General features: G+C 37.6%; 1 pseudogene; it reads left to right on the plus strand.

Annotated features, from left to right (window-relative positions):
• LOC107484689 (N-carbamoylputrescine amidase-like) overlaps window positions 1–9,612 on the plus strand; it is an 81,819-nt pseudogene extending 72,207 nt beyond the window's left edge.
• The last annotated feature ends 532 nt before the right edge of the window (window positions 9,613–10,144 follow it).

A 10,144-nucleotide genomic window follows, 5' to 3' on the forward strand; every position in this document is an offset into this window, starting at 1 on the left:
GAATAGAATCCATTGATTCTTTTGCGTCTGTCACTAACGCCCCACAATCGCGAGTTTGAAGCTCGTCACAGTCATTCAATCCTTGAATCCTACTCAGAATACCACAGACAAGGTTTAGACCTTCCGAATTCTCTTGAATGCCACCATCAATTCTAGCTTATACCACGAAGATTCAAATTAAGGGATCCAAGAGATATCCACTCAATCGAAGGTAGAACGGAGGTGGTTGTCAGGCACACGTTCATAGGTGAGAATGATGAGTGTCACGGATCATCACATTCATCAAGTTGAGGAACAAGTGATATCTTAGAACAAGAATAAGCTGAATTGAATAGAAGAACAATAGTAATTGCATTGATACTCGAGGTACAGCAGAGCTCCACATCTTAATATATGGTGTGTAGAAACTCCACCGTTGAAAATACATAAGAACAAGGTCTAGGCATGGCTGAATGGCCAGCCTCCAATAATCTAAGAACTAGACATCCAAAGATGATCCTAAGATCTCAAGTGATCAAAAGATTTCAAGATGTCAAAATACAATAGTAAAAGGTCCTATTTGTAGATAACTAGTAGTTTAGGGTTTACAAAAATGAGTAAATGACATAAAAATCCACTTTCGGGCCCACTTGGTGTGTGTTTGGGCTGAGCATTGAAGCTTTCATGTGTAGAGACTTTTCTTGGAGTTAAACGCCAGCTTTTGTGCCAGTTTGGGCGTTTAACTCCCATTCTTGTGCCAGTTCCGGCGTTTAACGCTGGGCAGTCTTGAGCTGATTTGAAACGCCGGTTTGGGCCATCAAATCTCAGGAAAAGTATAGATTATTATATATTTCTGGAAAGCCCAGGATGTCTACTTTCCAACGCAATTAAGAACGCATCAATTGGGCTTTTGTAGCTCCAGAAAATCCACTTCGAGTGCAGGGAGGTCAGAATCCAACAGCATCTGCAGTCCTTTTAAGCCTCTGAATTAGATTTTTGCTCAAGTCCCTCAATTTCAGCCAGAAAATACCTAAAATCACAGAAAAATACACAAACTCATAGTAAAGTCCAGAAAAGTGAATTTTAACTAAAAACTAATAAAAATATAATAAAAACTAACTAAAACATACTAAAAATATACTAAAAACAATGCCAAAAAGCGTATAAATTATCCGCTCATCAACTTTCCTCCATGGTTAGAGGTTAACTATGTAGGAGTAATGGACAATTTGTTATCATAATTGAGGAGGATAACTAGGATAGGACTTCTAGTTCTCATATCTTGCCAAGAGCTTTATTAGTTGTTAGTTTATTTTCTTTGCCATTTATATCTCTTGTCTAAAATCTCAAAAATCCCAAAATAACTCACAACATATAACAAGACACTTTATTGTAATTCCTAGGGAGAACGACACAAGGTTTCAATACTTCAATTTATAAATTTAGGGGTTTATTTTAGTGACAAACAACTTTTTGTATGAAAAGATTATTATTTGGTTTAGGAACTATACTTGCAACGAGAATTCATTTGTGAAATTCTAAACCATCAAAAATCTAATCATCATGGACCCCACAGGATCCCCACCTACCTCAACCCACTCTCTCTCTTCTTCACACATTCCAATAACACCCTTCCCCAAATACCCTTTCACCAATCACCTCCATCCACTCTTCCCCAAAAACCCCACCTACCTCAACATTCAAATTCACATCCTTTCCCTCCCAAACCCAACCCTAATACACGAACCCTACCCCTCTCTCCACTTCTATATAAACCCCTCACCCCTCCTTCATTTTCACACATCTTAAACACTTCTTTCCCCACTTGGCCGAACCGTTCAAACCTCTCAATCTCCTCTATTTTCTTTTTCTTCTCCTCCCTTATTTCTTTCTTTGCTCGAGGACGAGCAAACCTTTTAATTTTGGTCTGGAAAAAGCATTGCTTTTTGTGTTTCCATAACTGTTTATGGCACCTAAGGCTGCAGAAACCTCTAGAAAGAGGAAAGGAAAGCCAAAAGCTTCCACCTCTGAGTCATGGGAGATGGAGAGATTCATCTCAAAGGTCCATCAAGACCACTTCTATAAAGTTGTGGCCAAGAAGAAGGTGATCTCTGAGGTCCCTTTCATGCTCAAAAGGAATGAGTATCCAGAGATCCGACATGAGATTCGAAAAAGAGGTTGGGAAGTTCTCACAAACCCCATTCAACAAGTCAGAATCTTAATGGTTCAAGAGTTCTATGCCAACGCATGGATCACCAAGAACCATGATCAAAGTGTGAACCCAAACCCAAAGAATTGGCTTACAATGGTTCGAGAGAAATACTTAGATTTTAGTCCGGAAAATGTGAGGTTGGCATTCAACTTGCCAATGATGCAAGTAGATGTACTCCCCTACACTAGAAAGGTCAACTTTGATCAAAGGTTGAACCAAGTCCTCATGGACACATGTGTGGAAGGAGCTCAGTGGAAAAGAGACTCCAAAGGCAAGCCGATTCAATTGAGAAGGCATGACCTTAAACCCATGGTTAGAGTATGGTTGGAATTCATCCAACGCTCCATCTTTCCTACTAGCAACCAATCTGAAGTGACTGTAGATCGGGCTATCATGATCCATAGTATCATGATTAGAGAGAAAGTGGAAGTTCATGAGATCATACCTCTAGAACTGTACAAGTGGATGACAAGCCCTCCACTTTGGCAAGGTTAGCCTTTCCTCATATTATTTGTCACCTATGCAGTTTAGCTGGAATTGTCATAGAGGAAGACACCCTCATTGAAGAGGACAAGCCCATCACTAAAAAGATGATGGAGCAAATAAGAGAGCCCACTCATGGACCTCAACAAGAGCATGAGGAAGTCCCTCATCAAGAAATCTCTGAGATGCCTCAAGGGATGTATTTTCCTCCACACAACTATTGGGAGCAACTCAACACCTCTTTGGGAGATTTGAGTTCCAATATGGAGCAACTAAGGATGGAGCGCCAAGAGCACTCCATTATTCTCCATGAAATTAGAGAGGATCAAATAGCCATGAGGGAAGAGCAACAAAGGCAAGGAAGAGACATAGAGGAGCTCAGGCGTTCCATTGGATCTTCAAGAGGAAGAACTAGCCGCCATCACTAAGATGGACCCGTTCTTTGATTTCCTTGTTCTTATCTTTCTGTTTTTTTATTTTTATACTTTATGTTTGTCTATGTTTATGTCTTTATTACATGATCATTAATGTCTAGTGTCTATTAGTGAAGTTTATGAATGTTAAAATTGTTGGCTCTTGAAAGAATGATGAACAAAGAAAAATGTTATTGATAATCTGAAAAAATCATAAAATTGATTCTTGAAGCAAGAAAAAGCAGTGAAAGGGAAAAAGCTTGCGAAAAAAATGGCGAAAAAATAAAGAAAAAGAAAAATCCAATAGCCCTTTAAACCAAAAGGCAAGATAAAGAGGATCCAAGGCTTTGGGCATTAATGGATGGGAGGGCCCAAAGAAATAAAATCCTGGCCTAAGCGGCTGAATCAAGTTGTCCCTAGCGATATGCTTGTGGCATGCAGGTCCAAGTGAAAAGCTTGAGACTGAGTGGTTAAAGTCGTGATCCAAAGCAAAAGAGTGTGCTTAAGAACTCTGGACACCTCTAACTGGGGACTTTAGCAAAGCTGAGTCACAATCTAAAAAGGTTCACCCAGTTATGTGTCTGTGGCATTTATGTATCCGGTGGTAATACTGGAAAATAAAGTGCTTAGGGTCACGACCAAGACTCATAAAGTAGCTATATTCAAGAATCAACATACTAAATTAGGAGAATCAATAACACTATCTAAATTCTGAGTTCCTATAGATGCCAATCATTCTGAATTTCAAAGGATAAAAAGAGATGCCAAAACTGTTTAGAAGCAAAAAACTATTAGCCACACTCATCTTATTGGGACTAAGTTTCATTGATATTGTGAGATTCATTGTATATTCTCTTCTTTTTATTCTATTTTGTTTTCAGTTGCTTGGGAACAAGCAACAATTTCAGTTTGGTGTTGTGATGAGCGGATAATTTATACGCTTTTTGGCATTGTTTTTAGGTAGTTTTTAGTATGATTTAGTTAGTTTTTAGAATATCATTATTAGTTTTTATGCAAAACTCACATTTCTGGACTTTACTATGAGTTTGTGTGTTTTTCTGTGATTTCAGGTATTTTCTGGCTGAAATTGAGGGACCTGAGCAAAAATCTTATTCAAAGGCTGAAAAAGGACTGCAGATGCTGTTGGATTCTGACCTCTCTGCACTCGAAATGGATTTTCTGGAGCTACAAAAGCCCAATTGGCGCGCTCTCAATTGCGTTGGAAAGTAGATATCTTGGGCTTTCCAGCAAATTTTAATAGTTCACTTTGCCTAGGATTTGATGGCCCAAACTGGCGTCAAAACGCCGGTCAGAGACCCTTTTCTGGCGTTAAACGCCAGAATTGGCATAAAAGCTAGAGTTAAACGCCCAAACTGGCACCAGAGCTGGCGTTTAACTCCAAGAAAAGCCTATGCACATGGAAGCTTCAATGCTCAGCCCAAGCACACACCAAGTGGGCGCCGAAAAGTAGATTTCTACATCATTTACTTATTTCTGTAAATCCTAGGTTACTAGTTCATTATAAATAAGACCTTTTACTATTGTATTTTCATCTCTTGATCATCTTTGATCTTGGGATCAGGTCTTTGAACCCATTTTCGATTGTTTCATGTTATTTGGGAGGCCATGCCTAGACCTTGTTCTTATGTATTTTCAACGGTGGAATTTCTACACATCATGGATTAAGGTGTGGAGGTCTGCTATTCCTCATAAATTAATGTAATTACTACTATTTTCTATTCAATTCAAGCTTATTCTTGTTCTAAGATATCCACTCGCACTTCAAAATTATGAATATGATGATCAAATGACACTCATTACCATTCTCACTTATGAACGCGTGCTTGGCAACCACTTCTGTTCTACCTGAAAACAAGCTTGAATGTATATCTCTTGGCCTCATGGTTCACGATGAATGGTTGCCTCTCCTGACAACAGAGCCTTCCATTCCATGCGATCAGAGTCTTTGTGGTATAAGCTAGAATCAATTGGCAGCATTCTTGAGATCCGGAAAGTCTAAACCTTGTCTGTGGTATTCTGAGTAGTATCTGGGATGGGATGACTATAATGAGATTCAAACTCGTGAGTGCTGGGCACAGTGACAGTGCGCAAAAGGATCAATGGATCTTATTCCGACACGATTGAGAACCGACAAATGATTAGCCCTACGTAACCCGTAGCTGGACCATTTTCACTAAGAGGACGGACGGTAGCCATTGACAACGGTGATCACCCCAACATACAGCTTACCATGGAAGGGAGTACGCATGACTGGATGAAGGCAGTAGGAAAGCAGAGATTCAGAAAGAATAAAGCATCTCCATACACTTATCTGAAATTCCCACCAATGAATTACATGAGTATTTCTATCTTATTTTATGTCTTATTTTTCTTTTAATTATCAAAACCCGATAACCATTTGAATCTGCCTGACTGAGATTTACAAGATAACCATAGCTTGATTTAAGCCGACAATCTCCGTGGGATCGACCCTTACTCACGTAAGGTATTACTTGGATGACCCAGTGCACTTGCTAGTCAGCTGCGCGGAGTTGTGAGAAAAGTGTGAACTCACGATTTCGTGTACCAGAAACCTATATTAAAAATTGCATAAGCATTAGTATTAGGATTGCATGATTATTAGTATTATAATTGCATAAGCATTAGTATTATTTTTACCAATTTGGGTATAATTTAATTTTCTTATCATCATCAAACATGAATAAAATAGCAGATTTTTTTTTAGAAGAGCAAGGGTACAAATATTTTGAGTACAAAATAAGAAAAATTCAAATTATTTATATGTGGTGGCATTACTTTAGTTCTCTGAATGAATGCTTGAACAGTGCATATTTTTTATAGTAAAGTTTATAAATGTTAAAATTGTTGGCTCTTGAAAGAATAATGAACAAAGAGAAATGTTATTGATAATCTGAAAAATCATAGAATTGATTCTTGAAGCAAGAAAAAGCAGTGAAAAAAAAAGATTGGAGAAAGAAAAAGAAAAAGCAAGCAGAAAAAGCCAAGTAACCCTTTAAACTAAAAGGCAAGGGTGAGATGGATCCAAGGCTTTGAGTATCAGTGGATAGGAGGGCCCAAGGAAATAAAATCCTGGCCTAAGCGGCTAAATCAAGCTGTCCCTAACCGTGTACTTGTGGCATGAAGGTCCAAGTAACAAGCTTGAGACTAAGTGGTTAAAGTCGTGATCCAAAGCATAAAGAGTGTTCTTAAGAACTCTGGACACCTCTAACTGGGGACTCTAGCAAAGCTGAGTCACAATCTGAAAAGGTTCACTCAATTATGTGTCTGTGGCATTTCTGTATCCGGTGGTAATACTGGAGATGCTTAGGGTAACAGCCAAGACTCATAAGTAGCTGTGTTCAAAAATCAACATATTTAACTAGGAGGATCAATGACACTATCTGAATTCTAAGTTCTTATGGATGCCAATCATTCTGAACTTCAAAGGATAAATTGAGATGCCAAAACTATTCAGAAGCAAAAAGCTCTAAACCCCGCTCATCTAATTTGAATTTGAGCTTCATTAAAGACTCTGAGATGTTATTGCACCATAGCCTTCTTCTTTTTATCCTATTTTATTTGTCTAGTTTCTTGGGGACAAGCAATAGTTTAAGTTTGGTGTTGTGATGAGCAGATAAATTATACGCTTTTTGGTAATATTTTCACATAGTTTTTAGCATGTTTTACTCACTTTTTATTATATTTTTAGTAGTTTTTATGCAAAAATCACATTTTTGGACTTTACTATGACTTTGTGTGTTTTTCTGTGATTTCAGGTATTTTCTTGCTGAAATTGAGGGACTTGAGCAAAAATCTGATTCAGAGGCTGAAAAAGGACTGCAGATGTTGTTGGATTCTGACCCTCCTGCACGCAAAATGGATTTTATGGAGCTAATAAAGCCCAATTGGCACGCTCTCAATTGCTTTGGAAAGTAAACATCTTGGGCTTTTCAGCAATGTATAATAGTCCATACTTTGCCCGAGATTTGATGGCCCAAACTGGCATCAAAACGCTGGTCAGAGACCTTTTTCTGGCGTAAAACGCCAGAACTGGCACCAAAGCTGGAGTTAAATGCCCAAACTGGCACCAAAACTGACGTTTAACAACAGGAATAGCACAAGTACGTGAAAGCTAGGAAGCTCAGCCCAAACACTCACCAAGTGGGCCATGGAAGTAGTTTTTGCACTCTCTGCATCTAGTTACTCATTCTTTGTAAACTTAGGTCACTAGTTTAGTATAAAAACTACTTTGAGAGATTCATTTTGAACTTATGACATTTTTACATTCCTTATTATACCTTTGACGGCATGAGTCTCTAAACACCATGGTTGGGGGTGAGGAACTCTACTGTGTCTCGATGAATTAATGCAATTACTACTGTTTTCTATTCAATCGCGCTTGCTTCTGTTCTAAGATATTCACTCGTACTTCAATGTGATGAATGTGATGATCCGTGACACTCATCACCATTCTCAACTTATGAACGCGTGCTTGACAACCACTTCCGTTCTACCTGCAACAGCTTGAGTGTGTATCTCTTGGGCTCTTGAGTCACGAGTTTGATTGCCTCTCCTAACAACAAAGCATTCAATTCCGTGAGATCAGAACCTTCGTGGTAGAGGCTAGAATCAATTGGCAGCATTCCTGATATCCAGAAAGTCTAAACCTTGTCTGTGGTATTCCAAGTAGGATCTAGGAAGGGATAACTGTGACGAGCTTCAAACTAGCAACTGTTGGGCGCAGTGACAGTGTGCAAAAAGATCAATGGATCTTATTCTAACACAAGTGAGAACCGACAGATGATTAGCCATGCGGAAAACCGTAGCGGACATGTTTTCACTGAGAGGACGGATGGTAGTCATTCACAACGGTGATCCACCAACATAAAGCTTGCCATAGAAGGAGCCAGGCATGTTTGAAGAAGAAGGCAGTAGGAAAGCAGAAACTCAGAGGGAAGAGCATCTCCGAAACCTCAACATGTTCTCCATTACTGCATAACAAGTATTATTTATTTCATGTTCTTTTAATTTTTACAAATAAAACTAAGAATTATTATTGATATCCTGACTAAGAGTTACAAGATAACCATAGCTTGCTTCAAGCCGACAATCTCCGTGGGATCGACCCTTACTCACATAAGGTATTACATGGACGACCCAGTGCACTTGCTGGTTAGTGGCACCGGAGATGTGAAAAGTGTAAATCACAATTTCATGCACCATTTATGCACAATATAGTATGTGTACAATTGTCCTAACTCATTAAATAATCCCCATATAGGTTACCAGAAAAAGTTCTATTTTAATCCCGGTGACACTGAATTTAAGGTGGGTGTTTGGAATTGCCTGTAATAATTTTCTCTGCTTTGGATAAGCTTGGTTTTTGTTATTTCTTTTTGTGACTACCGAATATTTTGTAACATTGGTGTTTTGCATAACAAGTTTTCCAGACTAAATTTACAAAGATTGGAGTTGGTGAGAAATTGTGATTATTAACTGTTTACATTCTGTTCATTTTACATGTACGCTTCATAGGAAGATTTCTAAGACTTATTGAAGGATTTTGAATCTCTAAAATTTTCTTTCTAAAGATGTTAATTTTTACTTTAGCTTTATACTAGCTATCTAAAACAATATTCAAAGTTACATTTTTCATTGTTCTTCCTAATACCAAATTATGCTAAAGGAAGGAATTAGATAATAAAGTTGACAACTCTTATTTCATGTCAGCTATTTGCTGGGACCAATGGTTTTTTGAGGCAGCACGGGCAATGGCGCTTCAAGGTACAGAGATTTTATTTTATCCCACTGTTATTGGTTCTGAACCACAAGACCAGAATCTTGACTCTCGTGACCACTGGAAGCGTGTAATGCAAGGACATGCTGGGCTAATTTGGTAGGATTTTGTACTACTTAACCACCCATATTCACATATGTTACAATTTATAGTATAATAAATTTTAATAATTACAGGGCATGCTGATGAGATGCGTATTCTCCCATCTCTCATTTATGTAATATATGCATGCATTTCATGCTTGCAACTGTTTCTCTTTACGACTGCTAGTCTTGAAAGTAGTTGTCGCATCGAACCTTTAAAACAAAAGAATCCAATAGATGCTTTGCTGAATGTAAGAGAAAAAGAAAATTTTGCATAGGAATAGTGAGATTACGTTTTATGGAAACTCCTTTATAGCAGGTAATCCCGCTCTTCTCTTTTCTGCGCATAAAATATCCGACTATGAAAATGTTAGTCTTTTTAGCTGCAGGCATAACTTAGTACTACTTGTCATTTTTTGGTTTAATCTTCTCTTTGATCTCTTTGATCAGGACCAACTGGAGAAATAATTGCAGCTGCTGATGATAAACATGAAGTCGTTCTTGTTGCTCAATTCGATTTGGACAAGATCAAATCCCAGAGACATTGTTGGGGTATTTTGCGACTGGCGCTCGGAGCTATATAAGGTGCTTTTAATATTTGATGGCACCAATCCTATCCTATGATACATTAGCATTTCACTTTCTGATTGCTCAAGAATCATAATTAGGATGCTTCAAAATTTTACATGCTTCAAGAACACAAGAGTCACTCACAAGGAAAATAAAGGAACAACTTACAAAATATCATTTGTCAGATCAATATAATTTAATAAATGTGGAACTTAAAATACTCGGTGAATAAATTATTCATTTGAATAATTTTGAGCGATGTATGAATAATTGAATATCGCTCCGTGCAATTTTCCTATGGAATCTATTTTAACTGTTCCGAATTTACTATTTATTGTAAGTGCATGTAAATGAATAAAAATAAATTTAAATCCATGCAAGAAATCAATTTTAACTTATTTATTTAAGTGAGATTTCGTATTTCATTCTTATTCTTTTTATACTTTTTTTTTAACTTTAAAACTATATGTATCCAAGATTTTTTTTTCCTCATACACTACGCCATCGTTTTTTTTCCTGTTAAAAAAAATTATAGGGAACTAACTTGTAGTTTGTCAATACTAACTAATTTTAGGGTTTAGTGTAT

Source organism: Arachis duranensis, chromosome 4 (genome assembly GCF_000817695.3).
Source record: "Arachis duranensis cultivar V14167 chromosome 4, aradu.V14167.gnm2.J7QH, whole genome shotgun sequence".
NCBI lineage: Eukaryota > Viridiplantae > Streptophyta > Magnoliopsida > Fabales > Fabaceae > Arachis > Arachis duranensis.